Below are 10,623 nucleotides of genomic sequence, written 5' to 3'. Positions count from 1 at the left end.
GTAGGTCTTGTAGTCTTGTTAATGACTTACAGAGGACATCTCTAAGGAGGGTGGGGCACATGATCTCCTGACCAGAAACTCAGTTTTAGGGATCCCCTTGGCCAAAGGGGGTCCAGTTAGTCAGCTGCTTATAGGAGGGTACTTAGGATTTTATTTTAGTTCACATCTTTTGTCATTTTCAACAGAGTGATTTTTGGGTGATTCATAGTATGTAAGTTTCTCATAGTAGAGTGCTTTTGTTAATTGTTTGATAACATATAACTTCACAGTTGGAAATGTTTATTTCAAATTTCAGGCACTGAATAAGTGAAAATTATTTGTACTTTATTTTGAGATAAATTTATTTTCTAAAAGAGTAGTTATTTTACAAGAAAGAAGTAGTATTTCCATCCTCTTTCACTTCTTTGACTTTTAAACTCTTTAAGTGGAACTAGGTATCCACAAACACTACGGAGACCTGACCTTTCTGTGACAAGGATAGAATGAATCTCAAGGGGCAGATTTGAAAGGAAATATTCTAAAGATAATTAAGTGCATTTTTCAAACTAGGGTAAAATGCCTGTGTGGGGCATATTTTTAGTTGAAACTCATTTTTTAACCTAAAAATGCAGGACAAAGATTATTTTTGCAGATTTTCAATAGAAATTACCTCGAGAATCCTTCTTTTTGAAGTATTTCCCTGAGTTGCATAGAAAATTCGCAATAACAAAGTGATTATTATCGCTATATTCATTTTTCATATTTAACATACCGTGTAAGTGAATCTATACCAGACTAAGTACAGTTCCCCTTTAGCTAAACTTGTACTTTCACCTTTGCTTAAACCAGAATGGAGAATTTAAATTAGGGGAATGGTGAGATCTGTATAGATAAAAGGAAAGGTTGAAAACTGGGGCATCTCAGGTTTCTTAGTTCAAATCTCATCTGATCCCTTCTTTTGCCATGGTATAAAAGTTGGCCTTCACATGACCAAGTATAAAATGGTCTAAACCTACGCAGAATTTCATTTTAAAAATGAATGCTAAACTAAAGCTCTTGAGCATATGAATTATAAAGATGCCCTTATGACCACAGGTTTCATGGATGGAGACTGCACACAAAGTGATTTGGAACAGAAATAGTTACATGTGATACATTTAATTCATCCCATATAAAATTTGCCAGTAAAATTCAATGTCAAGATGTTCTTTATAAAATTTTCTAAGTGTAGCTATAAACATATGATATATCTTTTAAACCTTGACTTTACTGCCATTATACATGGCAGAGTTGTGAGTTCATCAAGGTTTAAAACATAAACTTGAAAATTTTTAGTAAAATATGAAGATATTCAAGTCCATGATACTGAGATGTTTCATCAAAATCCACATTGAATCAAATGATTTATAGCATGATGTAGAATTCAGAAATGCATTAAGAAAGTAACAGTGCACTAAATCGTCAAAGTGGCATCATATAAATGAAAATAGCTACTTCAATTAATTGTTTGTATTCATCAAATAGGAAATTTTTTGAGCTTCTAGCTAACAAAATAATAACAGTGTGATACATTTTAGTAGCTTTTTAAAATTCAAATTATACGTATTATGTTCCTATACAATAGGAACTTACCTAAAAAAGGGATCTCCCCTAAAAATGATTCCACCATAACACTAGGGAATCACTTTATGAATAGTCAAAATAATTGTCAAGGATCAAGAAAAACTTCAGAGTATGTCTATATCAGTGTATATAATATTTGTATGTGTGTTTCTGTGTGTTTGAAGACTACATAACAGAATATATGGGGGAAATTTTGAAATCTCTATTAATTGAAAACATGAAAAAAATTATGGTAATTATGAATGTCTAATTTTTTAAGTGATCTAAGAAATCAAGACACGTTAATCTCCTTTTTGACAAATAATAAACTTAATCACATAATTTTTCTTTTTGACAAATGATTATTTTTCAAATAACGTTAACAATACAAATTATATTATGTCAGACCTTACGTCAGCTATTCAAAGCTCATTTTTTAATTAAAATTCTCATGAGTTACTGGCAAAGTGAAAATTAGTGAGTTGGAAAATTGAGGTGAGAAATTCTTCCAGAAATGTTTGAGAAAAGATAGCTAGACATAAAATATTAGACAAACAATCAATATAAAGGGTAAAGCTTAAAAGGAATAATCTCTCTTTAACAGGAGCTTTTGAAGAAAAGAATAATGAGAATGGAAATAAAGCGTATTTATAAAAATAATATCCAGTAAAGCCTATACATGTAGAGAAAGATATGTGTATAATATAAATCTTACAGTTTGCATCTCCTGCCAGACAGCACCTGAGATCAACACCTGTGTGCAGGTGATCCCAGGATGCGTAACTGAAGAACTGAATTAAACTGCGTAGGGAGAAAATGGCTTGTTATTGAACGAGTGAGGCTCAGTCCTGCTGGGGACCCTAAAGACCTCTATAGAACATGCATACAGCTTTTCTCTATAAGGACAGAAGCCTGGAATCTATATCTGCTGACTCCAAGGGTAGATTTTGGGGGGTTAACTCCTAGGACTTCTGGCTGCCCTAGGCAAGCTGAATAAACTATTTTCCTAAAACAAAAAAGCTGAGAGATGCATTAGACACCCAAGGTGAGATGTGGCCAGGAAACCAGGACACTGTCTACCACAGCTACAGCTGAAACGTGGGAGATACTATGCAGAAGTCAAAAATGAGTCAAATGCAACTCATACTAAAAAGACTAGCTGATAAAATTTTAGAAAGAAATAAATTGTGCTAAACACATTGCTAGTGAAATTTCAGAATATCAGTGACAATCTTACAGAAAAAAAACAAAAATAGTTCACATAAAAAGAAAGAATATAAGATCAACATTTGGTTTCAAAACTACAACACTGAATGAAAGAATATTCCAAAAGAGCTGTAAGTAAGGCCCTTTACACTAGCATGTAAATATATGAATTCTAAATAAAAGACTCCAGGCACAGACCATCTCAGACATTTGTTGTACATACAGCAACAACAATAGCATATCTGGAAGAAAATAAAATTTTTATAAATAGACTATGACTTACAAAAATCAACATGAATGTTTGGGAACACTAGAAGAATTTACATAATCTCTACGTGATAAAAAGTATAGGGATCGCAGCGAAACCTGACTTTCCCTTTGGTTGGTTCGCTGAAAGATCAACTCACAATTATGGTAGATTAATAAAAGAAAGGTTTACTTCCAAATACTAGGCGCATGGGTGGGAGGAATCACAAGAATGATTACCCAAAGTCTCAGTGATGGTCAGAGACTTTTAAAGATGCCTTTTAGGAGGGAGGAGGGAGAGTGTGGACATTATGTGTGCAGCAGTGGCTGCTGGGGGGCATGTGTGTAGATGGGCAGAAACAGGTTGATTTGTAGATTAACCTGAGAGACACGTCTCCCTGCTTCAAATGACCTCAGGGCCAGGTCTATTAGTATGCAATAAAGAAGTCAGCAACCCCTTCTGATTATAAATCAGGTTACTCAGGTTGTATGTAGATAAAGGAAAGGCTTCTCTCAATGTTTTCTTTCTTTCTTTTTTTTTTTTTTGAGACAGAGTCCCACTATGTCACCCATGGTAGAGTGCTCTGACATCACAGCTCACAGCAACCTCAAACTCTTGGGCTTAAGTGCTCTTGCCTCAGTCTCCCAAGGAGCTGGGACTATAGGTGCTTGCCACAACGCCTGGCTACTCCCAATGCCTTCTGATCATGAATGGGCTTTAATTCAAAATATTCTTTATACCAAGGAATCATATTTCAGGGTGAAATTCCTTAGCTCCTTCAAAAGCATGTTAAGTTTTTAACTTACTTTGAGAATCACAATAATGGTTGTGAAGTTTTAACATTGGTAAGAAAAAAGTAGAAACACAGGCCAAAAAAGAGAGGTGTAAGCATGAGGCAAAAAATACAGAATGTGCAAGTATCCTTTTCCAAGTTTAAAAATTGCTACTATTGGGTGGTGCCTGTGGCTCAGTGGGACCAGCCCCATATACTAAGGGTGGCAGGTTTGAACCGGGCCCTGGCCGGCAACAAAAAAATAACAATGGATGTTCTGGCAGGCACCTGTAGTTCCAGCTACTCAGGAGGCTGAGGCAAGAGAATTGCCTAAGCCCAGGAGTTGGAGGTTGCTGTGAGCTGTGATGCTATGGCACTCTACCCAGGGCAATAAAATGAGACTCTGTCTCTTAAAAAAAAAAAATTGCTACTATTGGTGCTGGGTGCCCTGGCTCATACCTGTAATCCCAGCACTCTAGGCAGCTGAGGCAGGAGGATCCCTTGAACTCAGGAGTTTAAGATCAGCCTGAGCAAGAGTGATACCCCCAAAGTAGAAAACTACCTGGATGTGATGGTATACAACTGTAATCCCAACTACTCAGGAGACTGAGGCAAGAGGATTGCTCAAGCCCAAGAGTTTGAAGTTGCTGTGAGCTATGATGCCACCGCACTCTACCCAGGGCAACAGAGGGAGGCTCTGTCTCAAAAAATAAAAATTGCTACTATTACAAAGTTTCTTATATTTTTAAAAGAACATATACTGCATGTACACATGAATACAGAGTTTAAAGAATACTAATAAAATGAGCCCAGAGATTATGAGTTAAAACCTCAGCTTAAGCTTGAAGCCCTTCAAACTTGATTCCACTTCCTTCCATCTTGCAGTAATCTAACCATTCACTCTTTATCTTCTTAACATGGTTTTAGAGTTTTACTGTCTCTCTATATGTCTAATTATCTATTATCATCTATCAATCATTTTGCTGCTTTTTTTGTACTTTATAAATGGAATCCTACATTTACATTACCTCTTGTGAATCAATCATGTTTATGTATACTGATTCGTTCAATTTTACTATATAGTATTCTGTGCTAAATTGCACCATAATTTTATCAGTCTTCCTACTATTCTCCAAATAATAGCAATGTAGGTACCTCATTTTTTTTTTTTTTTTTTTTGCTAGTTGAAACAATGCAGCTATTGGAACATGACTCCTGGTACGCAGATGTAAAGTTTTTCCTGGAGATTTTGCCACAAGGTACACATAGGTTCAACTTCACTAGATATTTCTAAACTGTTTTAAAATATTACTGTACACGTTTATATTCTAAAATCAGCAGTGCATAATGAGAGCGTCCATACACCCCATTCTAGCCCTTCCGTATGTGGTTTGTTTTTTTAAATGAAGAGGAGTGAGTAAATTTTAATACAAACCAGATAATCAATATTTTCCATTATGGTTTGTGCTATTTACTTTTGATTTAAGAAATCCTTACCATTCCAAGCAAAAAGAAATACACTTTAACAATATCTTTTAAACACATTTTGTCTGATGGCTCTGGCCATAGTACCATACCACCTTAATACTGTTAGTAACTTCTGTTTATTTTTCAGGATAAGTCTTTGTTATTTCTTGGCCTTTTATGTAATTCTTTTCCTTCATATGAATTTTAGAATTAGTTTATCAAATTCTAAAATAAAATGACATGAGGTTTTGATTGTAATTGTATTCGTCTATAAGTCAATTTGGGGAGAGCTGACAACATCGAGTCTTGCAATCAAAATTAGAGCAAACTGTTACTTATCCCTGCATCAATGTCTTTTAATAGTTTTGTTTTTTATAAGTGAATAATCTCCATTAAGAGTTTGCATATCTTGATAACATGTAATGTAGTTAGTGTGATTGTTATTTTAGATTACATTAAAAGGTTATCAAACCAGGCGCACCTACAGTCCCAGCTACTCAGGAAGATCACTTGAGCCCAGGAGTTTGAGTACAGCCCACACAACACAGCGAGAATGTGTCGATAGAAAAAAAAGTATCATATCATGTGTAAAAGTGTAATTCATTTGTACATTGATAATCTCCCCAGAAAAAATAGCAAACTCATATATTAATAGTGAAATGTCCTTGTGGTTTTCTTTTGGGTTTTCTCAAGCAATCATATAATCTAAAAAAAAAAAAATAGTGATGCTTTCATTACCTCATTTCAACCCATCTTCTTTGTTTTCTCTAATCTTCATGTTGAGAGCATCCAGTACAAGGTTGAATAGCAGTGGAGACAACAACTGCTTTTATTTTACCATGAGAATTATATTTGCTTTATTGTTTGGTGATGCCCTTCATCAAGGCATTCTGTTTTAAATTTCTAATGACTTATTTTAATCACTAATGGATATAGATTTTTACTTAGAGCCTCTTTTGGTCTATCGAGATAATAACATAGCATTGTTTCCCACTCCTATCTGTTAATGGGAATCTACCCAAGTATGTCTTTTAAATTCACTACTGGATATATTTAGCTAATACGGCACTGTGTGTTAATGACTGGCATGGCAAGTAATTCTTTTTTCTCTTATTACCTTCCTTGTCTGGTTTTGGTATTAAGGCTTTGTTAGCATCAAAAATAAGGTGACAATATTCCTTCTTTTTCTATTCTCTGGAAAAGTTTATGGAAGATTGGAATTAGTTATTCATTGGCAAATTTGCTTCTAAGGTCCAATATTTCATTGGTGTAAAGATTTTAAACGAGTTTTTTACTGATAGAGAAGAATTATGACTTTTTTTCTGCAGTTTTGTTTTTTTGGCCCAGGGCTGGGTTTGAATCTGCCACCTCCTGTATATGGGGCTGGCGCCCTACTCCTTTAAGCTGCAGACACTGCCCACAATTATGACTTTTGAGTCAATCTAGGCTCGGTCTTGGTAGAGACTTTCTGAAAATTTTTCATTTTATAAATTTATTGGAATGATAGTCACCATATATTTTAATTATTTTTTAATCTCTGCAGCATCCATACTATTTCTTTTTTATTAACTATATAGCCATACAAACAAAAGAATCTTTTTCAGTTGACCACCCAAGGTACTGTAGAGAATTGGTCAATATATGGAGGTGGTCAATATAACTACATCCAATGAGCTGATATGTACATGTACTTTTGCTTTCTTTTTTGTTTGTTTGTTTCCTTTTTTTTTTTTTTTTTTTTTTGACAGAGTCTTACCCTATCTCCCTGGGTAGAGTGCCATGGTGTCATCAAAGCTCACAATAACCTCAGTCTCCTAGGCTCAAGCAATCTTCTTGCCTCAGTTTTTTCTATTTTTAGTAGAGACAGCCTTTTGTTCTGGCTGGTCTGGAACTTCTGAGGTGAAGCAATCCTCTGTCTCAGCTTCCCAGAGTACTAGGATTACAGGTGTGAAGCACTGTGTCTGGACTTACTTTCTTTTGGTGTACAGTTTTTCTCAGAAAGTATCATACAAAATCATATATAATCAAAACACAGTAAAATCCTACATATGTATTATAAAAAATCAATGCATTTACAGTTTTCTCATGGTTTACTCATTCTTTCTGGAAAATGAGTCAATCTAGTAGAGAAAGCACTCTCAACACTGCCTCCCTATATCTGGGCATTTATCCACAGCAGATGATTTCACCTGCCTTATCAGATGCCTGATGTCTTCTTCTTTTGGAGTCTCTGCAACTTCTGTGTCATCTTCACTTGTTTCTTCCACGTCATCAGCTTCTTCATGCACTTTTACGTTGGTCTGTACTCCAGTTACAGAAAATCACTGGAAAATAGCTTTTGGCTCAGGTTGATTAAAGGTTACCACATCATCCATTGCAGCAAAACTCTCAAAACGTACTATTTTGAATTCTGCTGTGGGAAGTGGATGTCTGGTGTGGCCAAAACATCCTCTCTTGGGTTGTGACAAATCCAACTTTCTTGAAACACTTCTGGACATTTCTGGCTGAACTTTATTACAAACAGAACTGATCCAGAGGACAGCACCCAGGGCATTGACTGATGCAGTGGACAAAGATGGTTCCACAGGTGGACCATAGGTTTGTCTTTTAACTATGACCCACTGCAGAAACTGGGCTTGGTAATGCAAATGTTTTGATGATGCCTTGGTCATGAGGTTGAATTTTTGAGGTTCTGCTTAGAAGGTAGAAATTTCAGTGTCACATTTGTGAGCCAATTCATTTATAAGTGGCCAGGAGAGTTGACAACTGTAAGTAGAATAGACATTTCTCTTTATTTCTCAGTGGATACCCTTTACCCACTCCTTGAACAGGGCATCAGTCATCCAAGAATTTGTTGGATCAAGTTACTGGGCAGTCTTCGGGTTGATTTACAAATCACCAAAGGCTTTAGCTTCTCTCTGGTTGAGTTAGCACAAAGCAGAACTGTGAAATGTTCTTTGGAAAGTTTTCCACTCCTATATTTGTTACCCTTCATGACAAAGCTCCTGTGAGGCATCACCTTGAAAGGGTCCGTACTCATTAGCATTAAAGATGTCATCATCTTTGTAGCCTCTAACAGAGTCCGGGGACTTCTGATGAACTCTGCTACACCTTCTACCACAACATCATTGGATTTACCACACAGGGCCTTCTGGGAGCTCTCCTGTAGCAGTTTAACTTTCTCAAGCCAATCGCTTGATGCTTGTAAATCTGCCACCCCAAATTCCTATGCAATTTTTTTTTAGCAACTTTTTGGAGATTTGGGTATCAACTGCCCTCATTTTTCTGAACCAGCATAATGTAGCTTCATTGACTTTATAGAGGAAGTTTTCCTCCTTTTCTGCTGTAGGTCTCCACTTTCCTTACCATATCTCCCCAAGTACTCAGGTTTACATTTTTGGATTTTGCTTAATTGTGGTCTTGCTAATGCCAAAATGTGCCACTGTCCTTCTTTGCTGCTGCTTCCCAGAAAATGTAGAAGATCAAACTTTCCCTTCAATGTCAGCTCTTTGAGTTCTTTCTCTTGAGCTATCACATCTCCATTAACTGTAAAATTTTTCATTAGTTGTAGGATGTACCTACAATTCAGACCAGTCCTTCATGTTGAAAAAAGTCTTTCATGATGTGTGATAAACAATAGAATGTTAGGCCTAATCCAACACACGGTAATATCAAAACATGAGAAAAGAACATATACTAAAAAAGAAAAATCATAATACAACTAAGGGGAAAAGCCCACACCTCTACCCCTTGGTGTAGAGTGGACTTGATTGGCCAAGTTCTAGAGGGGAAATTAACATTATGTGTCGCAGCCAAAGTGGTTAAGATACAACTTACAGACATGGTCAATATGTATGTACATAGAAGTCTATAAAGTTAGGCAAACTTAAGGAGGTGGTCAACATAGGCAGGTGGTCAATTATGGAGGTTCTACTATATATTGCTTATGTGTGTGTGTGTGTGGTGTGTGTGTGGTGTGTGTGTGTGTATGTTTAATTAAAGATGTTATTTTGAGCTAAGTGTACTGAGCAATGGCCCAGAAGACATGGTGTCAAGAGGGCCTAAGAAAATGTATCCTAGGTAGTGGACCCCAAAGGTGGGAAATCTCCAAGCCAGGGACTTACAGGTCATAGGCAGGTCTAAAGATTCTTTGATTTATAATTGGTTTAAAGAAATGAAGCTTTGTCTAAAGGCCTGGAATGTTTAAATTTAAGATAAGGATATTTTTTAATAAGAGAAAAGCCACTGGCTATTTATCAAAACTTAGGGGATCTGTTAAATAAATTGATGGCCTGCTAATGTGGGTTAAGCTTTGTTTTGCATAGGTTAGAGCTTGTTAATAATTTAGTATCTTATTGTTACAAAGAATAACTACAAAGGAATATGGCATAACTGGGTGTGTCTGACCTCCCTTCTCCTCATGGCTGGCAACTCAGCTTTAAGGTTTTTCTGTGTTCCCCTTGACCAAGAATGGGTCTGTGCATTTGGCTAGTGGAATTAAGATGCCATTTTAGCTCATAATTCCTCCCTTTTGGTCCAGATTCGCCAGAGGTACCATCAGTGGCCAAACTTACTTTGCCCTATTGCCAGAGTAGTGTAGCTACCTGCCCTTTGGCCTTTGGTGGGACCTCTGTGGTCAAGGGGTTTAGAATCAAAAGGCTTACAGCTAATTAAATGTTTTAGGCTAAATGAGAATAGAGGTAGACAGGCATTCATCAACACTTGAAAAGCTTCTAGGTGACACAGAATGAAAACCAAAATGCTTAAGAGAAGGTAACAAAATTAATTTACTTGTAAGTGTCAAGTTACTGTAATCTTGGGTTTAGTCATAGACTTGTAACTACTTGATTTATAAACTACAGCACTGTTAACCATTTAAGCTAAGGAATTTAACAACATTTGTTATATCACCATATTTTTAGCCTCGTTAGAAATTTATCTTAAGGTGCCTGATGTTTTATTATATCTATATTTGTATCAACCTCTCATAACTGAAATAATTATATTTAGAAGTTTTAGCCACCAGGTATATTGATATTCTCTCAGTATTTTTCTTTTAGTCTATAGGAATAGGAAATTTTTTTATGGTTGGGTGGATGAAAAGAGACCAAAGTCCCCTGACCCTCATCAACAGTTTAGGCATCTGTGTGTGCAAGAAAGTTTTTTTAACCAAAATAAACATATGCTTCTGCACAACTAAGGACCCAACAATCAACGTAAATAGATGACCTTCAGAATGGGAAAAATCTTTGCATACTCCAAATTTGATAAAGACTTGATAAACAGGATCTATAAAGAACTCAAGTTAATCAACAAAAGAAGAGCAAGCAATCCATCTATCCCTGGGCAA

The sequence above is a fragment of the Otolemur garnettii genome, unplaced genomic scaffold (assembly GCF_000181295.1).
Source record: "Otolemur garnettii isolate 467f Iridium unplaced genomic scaffold, OtoGar3 scaffold00061, whole genome shotgun sequence".
In the NCBI taxonomy this organism is placed as follows: domain Eukaryota; kingdom Metazoa; phylum Chordata; class Mammalia; order Primates; family Galagidae; genus Otolemur; species Otolemur garnettii.
The sequence above is the reverse complement of the archived record's forward strand: the minus strand, read 5'-3'. Positions refer to the sequence as shown.